This window comes from Sander vitreus, chromosome 8, assembly GCF_031162955.1.
Source record: "Sander vitreus isolate 19-12246 chromosome 8, sanVit1, whole genome shotgun sequence".
Classification (NCBI taxonomy): domain Eukaryota; kingdom Metazoa; phylum Chordata; class Actinopteri; order Perciformes; family Percidae; genus Sander; species Sander vitreus.
Window position 1 is genome coordinate 25,783,180 of NC_135862.1, and position 18,452 is coordinate 25,801,631.

General features: G+C 40.8%; 1 long non-coding RNA gene across 1 annotated transcript; it reads right to left on the bottom strand.

Annotated features, from left to right (window-relative positions):
- Window positions 1-989: 989 nt before the first annotated feature.
- LOC144521586 (uncharacterized) lies at window positions 990-4,131 on the bottom strand. The gene is made up of 4 exons (XR_013502341.1): window positions 4,051-4,131; window positions 2,145-2,201; window positions 1,680-1,750; window positions 990-1,465 (listed from the first exon to the last, which is right to left on the bottom strand). It is a non-coding gene; the product is annotated as an uncharacterized LOC144521586 (long non-coding RNA).
- Between the last annotated feature and the right edge of the window lie 14,321 nt (window positions 4,132-18,452).

The following is an 18,452-nucleotide window of genomic DNA, read 5'->3' on the forward strand; positions in this document are numbered from 1 at the left end:
ATGGACAAAGAATCACCAGATCATCTGCCACAGTTGTTTAGCAACTTTGATAGATCATCCATATAAATATTAAAAAAGAAAGGGAGATAAAATGTTTCCCTACCTAACTCCATTGCTTACATTGAATGGGGCAGACATAGTTACCCCATTTCACATACATTGACTGATGAGCATACCAAAAAGCCAAGATTCTCACTAGATATTTGGGAACCCCTCTGTTGTGCAATTTGTAAATAGCTTCTCATGATTTACACGATCAAAGGCTTTAGAGGCATCAATAAAACACATAACAATTGTGGAATCATGTCTGTTATACAAATCTAGGACCTCCTTTAAAGCAAAAATACACATATCCGTGCCATGTTTAGTTTTGAAGCCAAATTGGTTGTCAGAGGTCAGGACAAACTGTTCCAGCCTATTCAGTTTAATCCTCTCCAAGATCTTTGATAAAATACTGGCCAGAGCTACAGGCCGGTAATTATCCAAGCTGTTAATTTTGCCAGCTTTGTCTTTGATGATAGGCACTAATGCGACAGATAAAGTAGAATCAGGTAAAATGGACCATGGGCTAACATCCCAGTAAAACAAATAGCAATTAGGGGACAGAGTTTTCTACTCGCAAGTTGTAAATGCTCCGCAGATATCTTATCCATACCACATGCCTTATTATCTTTTAGCATCATAATTGCATCATATATTTCTTGAGGAAAAACAGTCACATCTTCATTACTATCAATGTTACCCACTGTAAAGGAGTTACTTTTAACAACAATTAATTTCACAGCATGCAGTGGAATCTTTTGGTAATTCAGTTTCTAAGTCCATTGTATGTCAATATATTCTACTACAGTATACTGTCCTGTAATTTAATTTGTGTACATTGTTTTACTGTAATTATATTTTAAAATGCACATAATTTATTCATACACATTTTTACATTCACCCTTGTCTGTTTGGTTCATTATATAATACAGGAAATAAGGTTGAGACTATTATAATGCTTTATTTTTAGTCCAAAATAAAACTTTTTTACAAATCATATCTACATAATGGATATTTGAACATATTTTACTGGTGCCCCGTTGGTAGAAGCTCTGGTAAAAGAAGCTGGAACTCAGTGTCAGTCATTTGCAGTACATCACAAGATCAGGATCAGTTTTTATCACAAACAATACACAAACATACTAAGTAATTGTTATGTATATATTTTACAAATTCTGTTTCACTTAGGGCAAGCTGTATTTCTTTGCTGCCTTGTGTCTGTAACAACACTTCGGAGGGTGGTGCAGGAATATTGCACACAACTCCTAGACGCCTGGGATCATCTGGTCTCCTGAGCTCACTGATGGCTCACCGCTCCAGTCCGGACGACAGCCTTTTCTGCAGGACAGCTCTTTGGAGGGCTGGGATGTGGCTGTAGTCCTTCACTTCCTTCCTTGACTTCTTATTGTAAAGCTTGAAGTACCTTATTAGATAAGTGTTTGAATTTAGCTCAATAGTAAAAAAAAATAATAATAATAGGAAATAATAAAGCCATTGCACTCTAGGAAAATTTTTCTAGCTTTCATAATCACTACTGGAACACTATTTTCTGTAATATTATTGATCACACTTTCTAGATTCCTACCTCTGTGTTGACTACATGTGTAAAGTACAATATGGCTTCATGTTGAACTTACTCAAATGATCCATCTGCTTTTCCTTTGGGTAAACAAGTCAAGGTGGTTCAGGGCAGCCACCAGGACCCGAGCTTCATCAGCCATGCACATCCCATCAAACAATGATCAATAAGAAAAGCATTTATCAAGGGCCTGGCGTGTTAGTAACAGTGCATAGTTTGGACAGTAGTTACAACATGCATTCATTCTAAATATTGTTTACATCGTTACAATATACAAAAATATGTCAGTTATCTGCCATCTTGCAGCAATACAATAAAAGAAGAAACTATGTACAGATGGAACATCATCTAATGTATATGTCAACCTGTAGATAGAAGACATTATATTCACAGCTTCTACATTGTACAATTTAACCAATACCCTAGCATTTTATATTATCAGACCAATATCAACCACAACAATTTGTAGTTGGCTGGATAATAATTTGTCATAATAGACCATATAGCTACGTCACAGACCTACCTGGGACAGCATGGTAGCTCTGCTCGGGTCCTGCAGGTCCCACAGTGTTTCATTGTTCTACAGAGAGAAGATGATAATTAATACAGCGACATTGAGTAAGGCCTCACTAAGCCTACATGATTCCCATGGCAAATTAGCTCAGTAATATAGCTACAGTAAGCCAATGTTACTTGGCTTGGCTAGCAATTGTTTTAGATAACGTTAGCTAACTGCTAACGTCAAATGCTAACTTACACAGCTTTACTAATTAGTAACTTAACACAACAACAAACATCTAACCTAGGGTGACCAGATTTCCCGGAACTAAAACCGGGACACTTTGTGCGTGACCACAGTGCTCGTGCACGCACACGCTTTTTAACGTAAACGTGTGCCAGCCCAGGTCAGACATAGACACAGACAGATTAGACATCATTTTTAATAATAAAACAGCACACGTAGGCCTACTGCTCACAACATAATGGGATATCTCAGTTAATATTCATGAATTTTCTTGGTATGTAGCCTACATATCTAAGAAATAATATTAAAAGATATTGAGTGAGTTTTGTGTGGGACCAACTTTATTTTTCAGAATTAAAGCATTCTTTTGGAAAATGCACCCACTGAACTTTTTTCTGAAGGTATTTTTCATTGCATGGCACTAAACAAATTATGTGGAACTGCTGCCACAGTTATGGTAACACTTTACGGTAAGGGTACATTATGAATTATGAATTCATGCATGAATTAATTCATGATTTGTGCATTACTTCATTCCTTTTTGTCTTATGAATCATCAGGAATTGACATGAGTTCATAGCCTCTCATTCATGACCTCATGCATGAACAACACGTCAACTAAAGCATTAGGTAAGGTGGGTACATCATTATGCACAAGTTGTGTTCAAATCAGAATTTACGCAGTGATGACCACATTTTTTTGCAGAAAAATAAATAATCATGATCATGCTTAATAAATCATAATTCCTAATGATGTGCCCACGTACCTAATGCTTTAGTTGTGTTGTTCATGTATGAGGTCACGAATGACAGACACATCAATTCCTTTTCATGGGATATTAAGGAATGTAGTAACACATAAATCATTAATTACATAATGCATAATAATACATACATCAATTAATTCATGCATGAATTCATGATAATTCATGTACCCTTACCGTAAAGTGTTACCAGTGTTATTTTAACCAACAACACACATACACAAATGTAATCTCATTTGATAGAGCAGATAGCTTCCCTTTTGGAAACATTAATTCTGTATATTTGTTAGAGGAGTGAATTTGCTCAAGAATCAATTTGTTGGCTGAAAGCCTACTGTGAAATTGTGCACAGGTGTCAGCAAAATTGGCCCGTGTGATGAGTAGCGCCTTTAACGTGGTAATGGTCATGCGGTTCCTCTAGTCAGTCCATGTGTTGTTCATGAGCGAAAAGATCCGCTCAACGGGAGCATTTGTGCCCGGTTAAAACCCTTTCACTGTCTACGGTTAAAACGACACAGATAAGAAGAGGCATTGCAACAATGTTTACAACTATACATTGTAACGCTGGCTGCACATATTATGCAGACGCAGACCGCTACGACTGACTGACACACACACACACACACACACACACACATTGTTAAAATCATACGCTGGACGCTTTATTAGTCTTTCTACATGGGTTTAGTTAATGATCGTGCTATAATAAGACCATGTCGGCTATGTAATCGCTGACAACCGGGACAATTTCATAGTGGTTGGTGTAAACTGGGACATTTTAGCGTCCCGACAGGCTTTTGTTGGGACTCGGGACATGCAACTGAAAATCGGGACTATCCCGGTCAAACCGGGACGTCTGGTCACCCTTATCTAACCATGCTTGCAACGTAGATCACAGACAATATATAATCAATACTTACACTTTATCAATCTTGTAGGAATCCGCTTTGTAGACTGGTTTGTGTGTCCTCCAAAGTCTCTAACGTTAGCTGCACTGAAACGTCAGAGCAGGCAGGCACTGAGCTGTCACTCAAACGTACTCCAAAAGCTCATTAGCCAATGGGGACGCACCCCTGTAAGACCCACCCACGTGAGAGGTTTGTGCCAGAATTGCGAAACAAAGAGTTTGGAAGCACAAACGAGAAAGCTGGGAGCACAACCGCAAACGTGATAGAGAGAGCAAAAGACTGATCATTGAGAAAGAAGCAGAGATAACTGTAAACAAAAGGACATATTATCAAACGAATAAAATACCAATAGTTTACGACTACACAAATGTTTTGTTTGCAAGTTTTGAGTTTTAACTTTTGAGGTGACACATTTTTTGCTTGAGTTAGTAATTTTTGTTTGATACTTGAGAAGTTTTGCTTGGAATTGAAGGCACAAAAAGGATTCCGTAGTGACACAACTGCAGGAACTTGTGGGAGAGAAGAAAACAGGAGAGAGGAAGAAAGAGAGCAAGACTAATTGCAACAAAAAAAATGCACCAAGGCACAAATATTTAACCCTCTGTTCCCTGGCAACATTTTGATACCAACTATGTGTCGTACTCTAGTCTCCCTAATCCTGTGTTTACCATGAACTCTGCTTTGTGGATTTTATTTACCTCTCTCACAAGCACATATTCTTAAGAAATGCATACAAAACTGCCAAGACTAGATATAGTCTCACAGTCAGAAGTCACATCACAGAAGAATGCTGTCAGAACGCGTGGGTTGCTTCTCCCAATGTCTTTTAAATTTTCTATCATGAAATAGCCAGTAAAATAAAGGCTGTTTAAGTAATTTTGAAGTGAGTGCCTTGGATTTCTTTTTCTCACATCACAGTATATTTCATCTTTAGGTCTTTAGGCTCTGTTTTCAATTTCCTTTTCTTTGCTTGCGAAACACGTCAATTATGTGCCAAATAACCTACAATGACTGACACTTAAACGACAAAGGACAGTTTAGTGTTTACGATTTTAGTCAGCAGCTGATTAAAAATAGCATGAGACACCTGTATCTTCTTGTCACTGCCTCAGGATGCCACATGAAAATCCTCCCTCCCTCAAAATACCCTGAAGCTGTTGGTTTCTAGACCAAACGATGTAGGTCATGCCCCTAACGCCCTCCTACGTGGCTGTTACATCACTCACCTCATCGCTCAGCATGTCCTTAATTCCTCACAGTGTGTGGTTGTGGGTAAGACCGAAACAATGACTACTGCAGTTTTACTCGGAGTGACTCAGCCTTTTGAGCATCTATTTCTGGGAGAATTTTGTTTTATTTTTAAAAGTATCAGTATCAGGTTCTTGCATATCTTCTGTGGTGGGAGTACACAGACTAAATCTCATATTGCAATGTCTGATGTATCTATTTTAAATGTCTCCCCCACTAAACCACACAGTTAGTCAGCACAGACACAACAGCTGCAGTCTACAAGTCTGTGAAAAGGTTTGCACTCGTACTTGAAGGAGAAAGTTCTTGTAATGTAGATATTATCAGATTGTGAGGGAAAATAGTTATTACACAGTGCATTGAAATGCACAAAACAATGTGAAATTCTGTGTTTATGCAATTGCTAATCCCAGGATTTTTTTACTTATTCCTCCTCTTAGTCTCTGAGTTGTCCCCAGGGCTAACTTTAAGCTACTTGATTGTCAGTATACATGCAAACATAGGAAGGCCTTGGAATGGTTTAGAGGCACGTTTGGCAGAGTAATTTAAAGTAATCTAATCTGACAGATGACTTTTTTTATTGAGTAATAAGCAAAGCAATGCAATTACTTTTTCAATCTAATTAGCTATTGACAGTTGCTGGCCATTAAATTGCAGCAAAAGCAACACAGGAAATTGGCTTATCTAAATGAAAAAATGAAAACCAATTTCATATCTGTGCTTTCAAGAAATAGCCCATGATGAGGCCTAGCTAAGCACAAAGACAAGAAACAGGTCTGGGCCTAAACTTTGGTCTGAGTCTCAGGGCCAGATGTACGTACATTTGCGAATGTAGCGTTATCAGCGCCATGGTCAACCCACAGAAAGCGCACGCTGTGATACTTAAGCATACGTCGTATTTACCAAACCTGCAGTTCATCGGGTAGTCAGCGCCTTTCTCCGCCCACTATACCGTAAATTGCGCTGTAGCAAAGCGTTAAGTACTTGTGCTATGATACGGCTGAGTGCAGACTGCGATATTCCCACTGCTGATGCCACGACTGTTTGAAATGATCCTGATGCCAATATTTGTAATGTAGCGAGGAGTTTAACAACTGCTGGAATGGAATGGGAACGCTGAGTCTGAGATTCAATGTCATCTTTGATTTCTTCCAGTAACTGTTATATTGCTTAATCTCTAACGCTTAAAGGGATATTTCACCACTGGAAAAATGAATATTTTATATTTATAATTGGGTCATTTATGCAGTAGAAATGTGAAAAACTTTCGAAGTTGGTGCCTTCTAGACCAAGAAAAGCTAGAAAATGTATTTTTGGTTCATGTGGATGAAAGACAACAACTCCCAGAATGTACTTGCTTCGCTTCCCTACGAGTCCACTCCCGGTCTACCGGTTACGGACATAGACAGTAAGGCAGTCAAGTCAACTCAAATGTGTTTTATTGTCATTTCAACCATATACACGAAACATTTCACCGTGGCTGTGACACATTTAAAACATATAAAAACAACATTATATAACAACGACATATGAAACAGGCTACATTTAGTGCACACACATTATAGGCTACGTAAAGTTCAGCTAACGCATTGGTAGCATTAGCGCTTGGTGTGATGTAAATACTAGGGGTGGTACGGTTCATGAAAAAACATCCGAACCGCTCGGTCCGCTTGTCTCGGTTCGGAGTGTGTGTGTGCCGCATGGTGCGACGCGTGCGCAATGTAGCCTCGTGCCCGTCAGGTGCCCGTATGTGACCTCAGACAGTGTGTTTCCCTTTCGCGCGAAAGAAGAGGTGCGGACAAGTTACCAACAAAACGTACAGCTAAAGACCGTGCAAAACATTTCAGATCGTCCTGCCAACCTGTAAACATTTTAACATCAATGTACTATAACGTTTTTTTCACTCTGAATTTGCTGAAGCGGCTGCAGTTTAGATCCTGTCGGGTCTCTGCAGCGGGCGGGGCTGCTCAGTTCTCCCCGCGACTGACGCGCACGCACACATATAAACACACACACAAACGCACACACAAACACACATGGTGGATGCAGGAAAAAACGGAGATGAGACGTATACAGGAGGACCTGACAGCTACGCTCGTTATTGTAAGTGCAATTATAAGTCCACTAAGTACTTTATCAAACCGCATGGCCAGGATAGGAAATTAACTAACAATGTAAACTGTTTTTATGTTTAACGTATTCTGACTTATTCAAAAGACGGAGCTTTAAGAGTTCTTCTCTTTTTCTTTTAAAGGATACATTTTTGTAAGAGCTACACTGAAGTTGGTATTTGATAAATGCATTTCAATTGATATTCTGTAATATTTCAATCTTCATGTGCTAAAAAGGCACATAAGTTCCTGTAGATGGCAATACACATTCTCCTTTTTTTGCCAAATAAATGAAAAGCATTAGGAAATCATCAATGTCTTCCCTCTTGCTGTATCAAAATCTCACCTAGCTTTCCTCAGAGATGGTCCCAATAATGTGCTTAAAGTCAAGTCAAATTCAGTTTGTGCATGATTACATGGTATAACTATATAATTATTTAATACTGTATCCTACGTTGTGGATAATTAAGCTATATATCATATGCTGAAGTATATTTCTGGAGTGAAAAAATAACAAGAACCGTACAGAACCGAAAAACCGTGACCCTAAAACCGTGATACGAACCGAACCGTGGGTTTTGTGAACCGTACCACCCCTAATAAATACCAAGTATAAACACAGCTGTGAATTTGCGTGTAATGTAGAATGGTCGGCATTTAACAGTCAAAAACTCCACCAGCGGTTAGCAGTAGTTGGATAAAAGCACCCCATTTCGGCACCAGTCCGTGTCCATGTTAACACAGCCCACCTCCACGAGTCTTACCCGACAGAACAGCATCTGCTCGGAAGGCTAGCAGGCCTGGTAGCTGGATCCGTTACACTGTTGTTCAGCCATGTTTCCACAAAACAAAAACACGGCAGTCTCTGAACTCGCGTTGGGAGTTTCGTTGAAGTTGGATGTAGTCCAGTTTGTTGTCTAATGAGCGGACACTTGCAAGCAGGATGGATGGGACAGGTGGCTGGCTAGCGTTAGCTTTCCACCTAGCTCGAACTCCTGCCCTCGGTCCGTGTTTCCGCTTTCACACACACCGCTTTAGATGTCCCCTTACCTGGCTAGCGGCATCAAGCAACACCGCAGGCTGAGGTGCTGGTCTCTGTCTGTAATAAAGTTTCCTGCATATTCTTCATTCATTAATACACCCCCTATGGGCGGGTTGAAAACATGCGGAACTAGCTACAGTCTATAGCCTCTGGGCAAAAATGCCTCCGATGAAGCAAAAAAAAAAATGTCCAGACCCACAATACAGACAAATCTAGTCTCAGGGGGACATGAGGGAGGGAAGAACAGTCATTCGAAAATACTAACGGGTTTCTACTGATACAAAGCTTAATGCTAATCAGTGAAGTATCCCTTTAATGATTTCATGTTCACTCAACTGAAAAAGTGTGATCCTTGTGGCAAAAATCTTTTCAGCTCGTCTCCTTGGCCTATGTCTTCGTCTTGCTCGGATTACTGCTGCCATTTCACCCAGAGGCATACGCGAGGAAACCCGCTTCCAGGTTTACACCTGCTTTTAAGAGGCGTAAAATTTTCACCACAAAATAGAGGTGCGCTTTTTCGGGCGGTTTTTGTACATAATTACGGAATACATAATGAGGCGCACTTTGCGCTTCCCCTCCCATCTCTTTATGGGAAACTCCCACTTTCCCCTTGACGCTCCCGGCATATGCATGACACAGAAAAGTGCAATTTGCCATTTTCAGTTCCCACGACAGGCAGTCTGCGCTTTTACTTCAGTGCGGCCAGTTTGTACATACCTCGCCACGTTGCGAAACAAATACGCCTGAAGTGGGCACAAAAACATTAGTACATCTGGCCCTCAGTAGTCATAGGTGTTTAATCTCTACAATAATAGCACAAATCCAAATGTCTGCATGTGTTTACGGCAGTGAGTACTCCAGTCCGACTTGTGTCGCTATTCCCTGGACTCGTGACCCGACTTGGACTCACGCAATGATGACTTGGACTTGAATCCTGGACTCGGACTCAAGTCTGACTCGAGTCACGATTCTCTGGACTCGTGACTCGACTCGGACTCGAACTCAGGTAACGGTAACTGGACATGGACTTGACTCTGACTCTTCTTTTGTGACTTGGAGACTGGAGACTTGACAGTTGGTGACTTTACTACAACACTGGTTTACGGTATATACAGTAGGATTGTGTGTGTGTGTGTATGTTTCCATCTGCCTACTGTACCTCCCGTCTTCATCTTCACTTCAGGTCGACAACAAAGTTAAAGCATCAAAAGAGAAACAATGCTGTATTATTACTAGCATTGTTACACAATAATAACTGTCTCTGCATTAACTAATATTTTAATAGTTTATAGTTTATAGTTTATTTTAGTATTTTCCCACATTGTCAGTCAGCAGGTTTGTTTAATCTTTCAGAGCCACATGGAACAAAGAACCTGCCACATACAGTATGTATCAGTCTTATCAAACAGGAAACAACAAAGGATATTAAAAAGAAACTGGAATGACGAAAGCCGTTTGTGTGTGTGTGTGTGTGGTGAAAAGTAGTTGTGTACTGGCGTGTGAACATGGACTGACACGGCCTTCTATTATCAAGTACAGTAATTGTTCATTTCTCACACTGCACTGTCACTTTCATTCTTGTATTTTATACCTGTCTTATTCAATTTTAGCTTGTTTTTTATTTTATTTTCTCTTTAAACGTCTCTTTTAATGTTTTATGTAAAGCATTTTTAATTGCCTTGTTGCTGAAATGTGCTATATAAATTAACGTTGCCTTGACCTGCCTACGTGCCCGAATTTCCTGTCACTCTCATGTGAAACTACCACCTTGCCTCATCAAAGTCAAAACACACGCGACTGTCAATGAATTCAGCCAGCTCCATTTGATCCATTTCCAATGCAGAGACGTAACCCACAGAGTGCTCCGCAGAGCAGCTGATAATGACTTGAAAAACCCAAGGCTTTGTCTTTGAAACAACACTTCTAATGTGAGCAAAAGTCTGTCAAAGTATGATACATGTAATTTACCAAGTTTTTTTTTTTTTTTTTTTATCTCAGCAGTATAAAAATGCACCGGGATGCTGCTCATATCACAATGCCTCGAGCCGTGATCGATGAATTATGTATAGATTGATGTGGGTACCACTCTCTTATGGTTCCTGACATTGATTTGTTCTCTGACTTGTTGTGTGAGAGTTATTCTGGAGGTTGCATTACTGTTATCTAACTTCCATTAGTACCTTATATAATAACTACACACAGCTTCATTAATTTCCATTTCCAACTTAAGTATTCTTTTAAGACAATGCAATGTACATCAGCTGCTGCAAACCTCAAACATCACCACAACTCATTTAAATGCCAGTGTAAACACCATTTATCATCAGAAGCCAATCACTGTCACCAATCCGTGACTGCAGGGCATGTGACAAACCAGCTAAAAAACAACCTCACACAATCAGGCAACATTTAACCGCAACACACAGAAAGAGCTTAATAAGGTTCCTAGTCAGCCTTTGATCTGTCACTCATCTCATCACGTACACTTTATTGCAGTAGGCGTGAATGACAGCTACATCCTCTGCATCATTTCATTACACTGAGGTCTAATCAACGCAGAACAAAAAAGTGCCAAACAACACAGCCACCATGCTAAAACCAGCAACAGAATTTAGCTGTAATATTCTGTTTTTGTTCTAACAAGTACAGTATTTCCATAACTGACCTTAAATTGGCTTTATGTAACTTTCAGTTTTTGTTGATTCTAGCGGCCCCTTTGGACAAAGGCGGTAGTGTTTTTACCACACCTGCTGTCGTAAAGCTCTTTTCTTTACGGTGCTGTATTACGCACTGTATTACCGAGTTAGCGTTACCGGGAGGTCATATTGTTGCGATGAATGTTTTGCTCAGACAGAAAATCATTCATTTACAATAAGAGAATACGTGACAGATGCATCGTCGCATTTCAGGTGTTGCATACGGTAACTTAGCCTACTTTGAATGTCTCGTGAGATAAACCGGGTAATGTTATCACTGTCACTGTGTCACGAGCCAAAGCATTAAGAGATTGTTGTAGCAACAAACATAATAATAACTTCGATTCTGAAAGCGCATTTAATCAAACCCAAGGACACTTTACCCAAGTACAGGGGGACAAGGTAAATGAAAAGAGTAGGCCAACACAAACACCGACTAAAAGGAATAACACATCTGCGCTAAATGGAAGGAGGATGTAATTTAATGTTGGCTACTGGCGTACAACCACATCGCACAATCTGAAGTTTTCTGATAAATGAAAAAGACATATTACATACCTGAGGGCCAATTCTGGTACGGTTTTGAATCATTTACAATCCCGTAATTGTCTCCTTTTGTTGAAAGCCCGACTGAGTGTGACTCGGATTTCGCCTGTTGCCTTTCACTTTCCCTTTTAGCTTTCAGTTGTTCTTCGTTTTATTTCCTTTTTTTCTGTGATGGCCCTGTCCCAGTATCAGCCATAACTACAGCAGATAATTTCTAAAATAAAATTAAAATGCAATTCGGCCTAAATCTCCTGCTACCTTTTACCTGCATACTCACTAACATAGGCTTTTGCGGTGTTCAGCCGAAATCTGTGACCTGTCAGAATGTGTGACTGTAGCGCCGTCTACCTGTCGTAAATCATTTTGTGACTTTGCGGGGAAAAATCGGACCCGGGCAAAGGCATTAATAAAAACTATATAAAAATAGCATTCTTTTCACTGTTAGTCTCGTGTGCTGTTACAAGTCACTTTTGATCATCAGATGAAGAATTACACAGTTTCAGAAACATTTAAAAGTTACATATAGTCACTTTAAACACTGCAGACGAGGTGCTGGTATAAGATGATAAAATGGAAGCTACAGTTTCAGGTCTGCTGTTGTTTTGTGTCTTATCAGTGTGTTTGAGGGGAAATAAGGCTGCTGTTGCAAAGAGATTGAATTGTTTAAAGAACGCTATCAGCAACAGATGAGTTTTCGGACCTCATGATGAAAAAATAACACACTGATGACTAACAGTAATGACGTCCCACCTGCCTCACTAGGGCCAATGATCCACCTGGGTACCCGTCAGACTGTGAGCCCACTGCCTGAGGTCGGACATTGACTGGATACAAAGACATGTAGACACTTTAATGTATGGCTGGTGTGTGTGTGTGTGTGTGTGTGTGTGTGTGTGTGTGTGTGTGTGTGTGTGTGTGTGTGCGTGTGCGTGCGCGTGTGTGCGTGCAAATGTGTTTGTCTTGGTTTTGCTCCACTTCAAAACCACCAAAAGGAACCTAATTAACAGTTTTGTCCTTCTGCTAGTAGTTTGTTTAATTCATACACAAACTGAACTGTGAAAACAAGTAGTGCTTAGTAACTTACTTACTTAAGTCTCTACTGGTTGCCTGGCAACCTCACAGTGACCTTAAGTTAAGACTTCAAAAAGTTACTGCTCCTGGTCATGTGCATGAAAGAAATGACATATAATGTATTAGTTACTGAGATTTTGAGGTGCTGGTAGATTTGATAGCTAGACCCGTCTTTAAACTAAGCTAAGATAAGCTAAGCTAAACTGCTGTGACATGCCATAGGTGAAGATGTGACCCACTTCACTGCAACTGCTGAAGAATTATTGCGACAGCCTTGTAGACACACACTGTACATACAGACAACGATAAATGAGCAGCAGTCACAGTCAACTTTACAAGTGCCTTATAGAGGGCGTGGCTTTTCCTCCATTCCATGCCATTTGATGTTGGCATTATTAATTCAGGTATAAGTCGGAAGTGTGGCCACCTGAGACTGTAACATAGAAATACAGCACACTACTGTATGCCATTGGCAGATCAACTGGCAGCAATACAACATCAAAGCCATCTCCATTGACGTTTAATTATGGATTCAACTAGTTTCTAATCTAGAACTTCAGATTTAAGTCATATTTCCAGGAAATGGTTAAAGTATCATTCAAACCAGCAGTGAATCATATAATGAATAGGCCAACCATATAAAATTAATTGGTGGGAATAAAAGGGAGCACTATATCTCCCTTCATATAAGTTGCCACAGTTAAGAAGAGAAAGGCCCCAAATGCAGAAGAACGGTAGGCGGATAGTCTCGCATTGCCAGACCATTCTTCACGGCGCTGTGCAGGAGGGTCTGGCGAGTCCACACTGCATTCTGGGATGGGAGAAAAACATTCCCTGGTTTATTGCCATTTCTTTAAAACCAATCACAGTCGTCATGGGTGGTGCTAAGCTCCGCAAAATAGCCTCGGGAAGGAACTTGTTTTGGTGGAACATGCGTACGTTCAAAAGTTTTAGTTGTGCGAGAGAAAACTCATATTGGACAGATAGTCTAGCTAGCTGTCTAGATTTACCCTGCAGAGACCTAAGGGAGCAGTTAACCATAGTCTTCATAAATCCACTAGAGTTTAAAATTCCAACACAAAGAAAGCGGACAGAAACAGACATCGGCAAAAAGACATGCATCTAGCGGAATTTCCTGCGGCACCGGAGCAGATGTCCACAAAGCTCCACAATGCTCCGAAAGAACAATGCGGTGGGGGGGAAAGCACTGTATCTTTGCTAAAATCCTATTTTTTCCATGTGTGAAAGCCTCCTAAAAAAGCTACATACTGCTTTCTTGTAATTTCGGTTGTGCTCTTGCATTGTAAGGGCATCAATAGCTGGGTAACCTTGCACTTTTTATATATGGATCAGAGAAAAAGGACACCAGTTGGAAAAGAAGTGTTAGGGTTGAAAATGAAATCTGCCAACTGATACAAAAAATCATTTGGATTTTTCTGCAAAGGTAGGTACATTTCATTTGTACAGAGAGTCTGGCCACTCTCCATTGACAAGTGTTAACTTCCTTGAAGGTGAGTACTCTGTTGAAGTTTAAAACTATTGGATCTGCCCAGAGCCACTCTGGATCTGCCAAAACCAATCGCTAACATTTGGTCGTGACGTATGTCATGCGCATGTGCAACAAGAGGGGAGACCAACAAGGCTTATATTTAGCATGAGCATCGCTAGCATTAGCCAACTCCTTCACCACTAACGGAGCGAGCTGAAAAATCTAACTTTTCCCGAACTCCGTGGGGAGGAGGGCCACAACATCATGACCACCAACACATCTCAGCAAAGATTGTTCTTGCTCGGGCTTTAACTTCTGGATATTCGGCAGCGTTGCCACAACGGACCGAATGGCTTCGCTAGCATCTTTCTCCGCCACCATTACGGAACTACAACTCTAGCGCACGGCCTCAACGTCATCGTTCTCAGCCACTCCCTCTGTTCGCTGATTGGACCGCCAACAATTTGGCTGGAGAAAACCACCGCAAACCCAGACGTAGTACTGAAGGGAAATGAAAATTGAGCGTAAGTACGTAGGAGGGCGGAGCCAGGCTAAGCAAACATTAGCTCATGTGGGTTACGCTAGAAATACATCCTTGTACAACCCCATTTTATCATGTATGAAAAGTCATATTTGCTCTCAGTGAACTGACAAGAAACGCATATGAAACAGTTGTTAAGTTTTCCCCACACAGCTGCTAAAGATGAACCCACAATGAACTCTGAGTAAACAGGGACAGAACAAATGCTAAGCCAAAATCAAACAAGGCCACAGAAGAGAGCAAATGAAATACAGCTTGAATATGTATTAAATTTGAACTGAATGAATAAGTGAAGCAGCAAATACAAGAGTGCTAATCTTTGTACAGCTGACCAAGCTGAATAATAAACTGGAAGCACACAATTAAACACCTGTTCCGGTAGCTCTCAATGTACAGTGAAGTTAATGAAGTCTAAGCCATTCGCTGCTTCTGTCACTTCTGCAGGTTTGTAAGAGTCTAACTGCAATCATGTTGAAATCAAAGAGGCAGTATTGCCTAATTACGCTTCACAGGGCTGCGGTGTCCTCATGATAATGACTAGCTCCTTATGCGCGCGCACACACACACACACACACACACACACACACACACAGCTGATGTCGTCAGGCAGAAAGTACAGGTTACCAAACTGCAAGGTGAACAGGTATAAATTCTCGTTTGTACCGCTTTTATTCAAACTACTGAATAATAAGAGATAAGATGTGTGTGTGTGTGTGTGTGTGTGTGTGTGTGTGTGTGTGTGTGTGTGTGTGTGTAGTGGGTGGGTGGGGTGGTGGGGGGGGTGGTGGGGAGGGTTGTGGCTTGAATGTGCTGAGTTTAAGCAAAGGTAATATTTGTGGTACTCACTATTATGGTTGTAGAATGTGCAATATCTGGTAGGTCACTGGGGCAATATTTTTTAATTTGATATGCTATTGTGCAATTGTGCATTTGGGCATTGTGCAATACATACATACATGCATCAAAGTAATGGGAAATGTGCAATCTGGGTAGAATTAAGTGCAATATGAGGAGGATGTGCTGTGAGTGTGGGGGAAGGTAGGGGGGGGTCTTGTGTGAGGTTTATCAGATGTTTATTTACGCATTTGGATGAGATAATGTATGGACGCTAATTATTGTCACTCTGGACAATGGATTACCATTGTTCTTAGCATTGCTCTGTTCAGAAAAAAAAAGTTAGTTAATTTTGACAGTGATGATAAAAGACCAGAAGATATACATCAGAGGAAGGAAAAATGAGGTAATTGAAGTGATTTCAGTGCATCTGATCCTCTCACTGTGAGACTAAAGAGGAAAGACGACCCGAGAAAGCCAAGTCATCCGCTATTATTGTCAGAAATGATAGCACACATTTTAAGAGTAATTACACCGAGATCAAAGAACATCTTATCTGTAGTCTGCCTGACTGCATGATCAATTTTCTGTGAGGTGAAATATTGATCCTCGTGCTCTGGCAAAAGTCCCTGAATCGGTGGGCTTGTCAGGTGTTTGTGTAATATCTTCACAACTATTGGATGGATCGTCGTGGAGTTTGCTCCAGGTATTCAAGAACTCTTGATGGATTGCTATGGAATTTTGTGCAGACATTCAAAGTCCCAGAACACAATTCCCTTTTCTCTCTAGATTCACCAGCAGGTTGACATTTTAGTTGTTATGGAAATGTCTTTACAACTATTGAATGGATTGTTGTGAAATTACAGGTAGACCAGCAAAATCAGCAATGAAAGCATTGTATGGATGTGTGCTGTGGAGGTAGTGAAAGCGCAAAACCAAAAGCAAACTAGAGACCATCTTGCAAAGGGATAATGTAGAGTCTTATGCCGCTTTTCCACTGCATGGTATAGCTCGACTCGGTCTTTAATGGTTTTCCATTAGCAAAGGTTTTGGACAGTACCTGGTAATTAATCTTTTTTGTAGCTGGGTTCCAAGCGACCTGAGCTGCAGACCACTGATTGGTCAGAGAGAATCGTCAATGATGCGACACGGAAAGTCCTGCACAAACCCGTCATTTTAAAAATAGCAAAAGCTTCTGTCAATAGCGACCTAAATTTTTTTATTCATTCGACCCCGATTTTTTTTTTAAAACAGCAGCCCGCAAAACTACGTACGCCGTACACTACGCTGTACACTGCGCAATACAATTGACGAAGTCCAGATGTTCCTCTGTTCGTTTGCTGATGAAAAGATTCAGTAAGATGATGTCAGAACAGTTTCACATGGTGTCGCTAAGGCGATCAGCTAAAAATCCTGCCTACATGTGTTCTATCTGCAGTGGAAAACGAAAAGAGAAAAGTTACTGGTACCAAAAAGGTGAGTGGAGTCGAGTCGAGCAGAGCCGTGCCATACAGTGGAAACACGGCATCAGTCTTGTTTGCTTGCATGCAATGTACACGCCTGCCTTTGTAGCTGTCATGATTATTTGCCCAAATATACAGTTTATGTTGCGTAATGGCACGAGGGATGGGTAACAAAAAGAGCATCTGGCCAGGTTCCCTTCCTGGTGCCTGCTTACTGCTTGGAGACTGTCTGCCTACCCTCTTTACTGAATAATGTAACATCTGATGAGTGGTGTGGGTGGCAGAGAGGGATGGCCTCTACTCAAAATAGACTCCATTGCAAAAGCAAAAAGCTTTAGAGACAAGATACAGTAGCACACGCTTAGTTATGTATAAAACAGTTCTGACAGCAGTGACAGTCTGTGGTCATTTATAGAACCACTGCAGTATGGGCCGAATCATGGGTGTTATAACTATTAGGATATCTCAAGGGACCATCCTGGTTAAGTAAGGGTCAAGTAAAAAAAAAAAAAGAAAATCAAGGCATCAAAGAAAAGGGTGTATGCTTGTGAATGTGTGTGCTGAGGTTGTCCTGGTTCACCCCTGGAGTGAGCAGAGCAGGTGAAGCATGTAACATGCGTGCAAACAGCAGTCAGTTCTGACACTGCCCCTACAGCCAGGGAGACAGGAGTGGTCCCTTCCTCACACTCTCTCTCTCTCTCTCTCTCTCTCTCTCTCTCTCTCTCTCTCTCTCTCTCTCTCTCTCGCTCTCTCTCTTGCTCTCTCTCTCTCTCTCTCTCTCTCTCTCTCTCTCTCATTCTTGTATTCCAAGTTGTATATATTTTAAATATTTGTTCTTGTATTTTATCCTATTATTATTTCATGTATATTGTATGTATGTGTATTGTATCCTATTCTTTCATGTATATTGTATCCTAGTATTTCATGTATATTCTGTGCTGTGTGACTGATATTTTGCTGCTGTAACACTGTAATTTCTCATTTTTGGGATCAATAAATATCTATCTATCTATATATCTATCTATCTATCTATCTATCTATCTATCTATCTATCTATCTATTCTCTACACTCTGTGTGTGTGTGTGTGTGTGTGTGTGTGTGTGTGTGTGTGTGTGTGTGTGTGCGTGTGTGTGTGCGTGTGCGTGTCTGTGTGTGTGTGTGTGTGCGTGCGTGCGCGTGTGTGTGTACAGTGTGCGCGCGCAACCTAAGCACAGAGCGTCCTGGCTTTTCAAGCACCAGGAACCAAACTCCCAACTTTCTCTGTGCAGGCGGCGTTCATCACTTTGCGAGGATGGAGAGCGGGATAAATGAAGCAAAGGTCTGAAATCCACAGGAGATCCATTCCAAATGAAGAGCAGAGGGGGTGCATTAA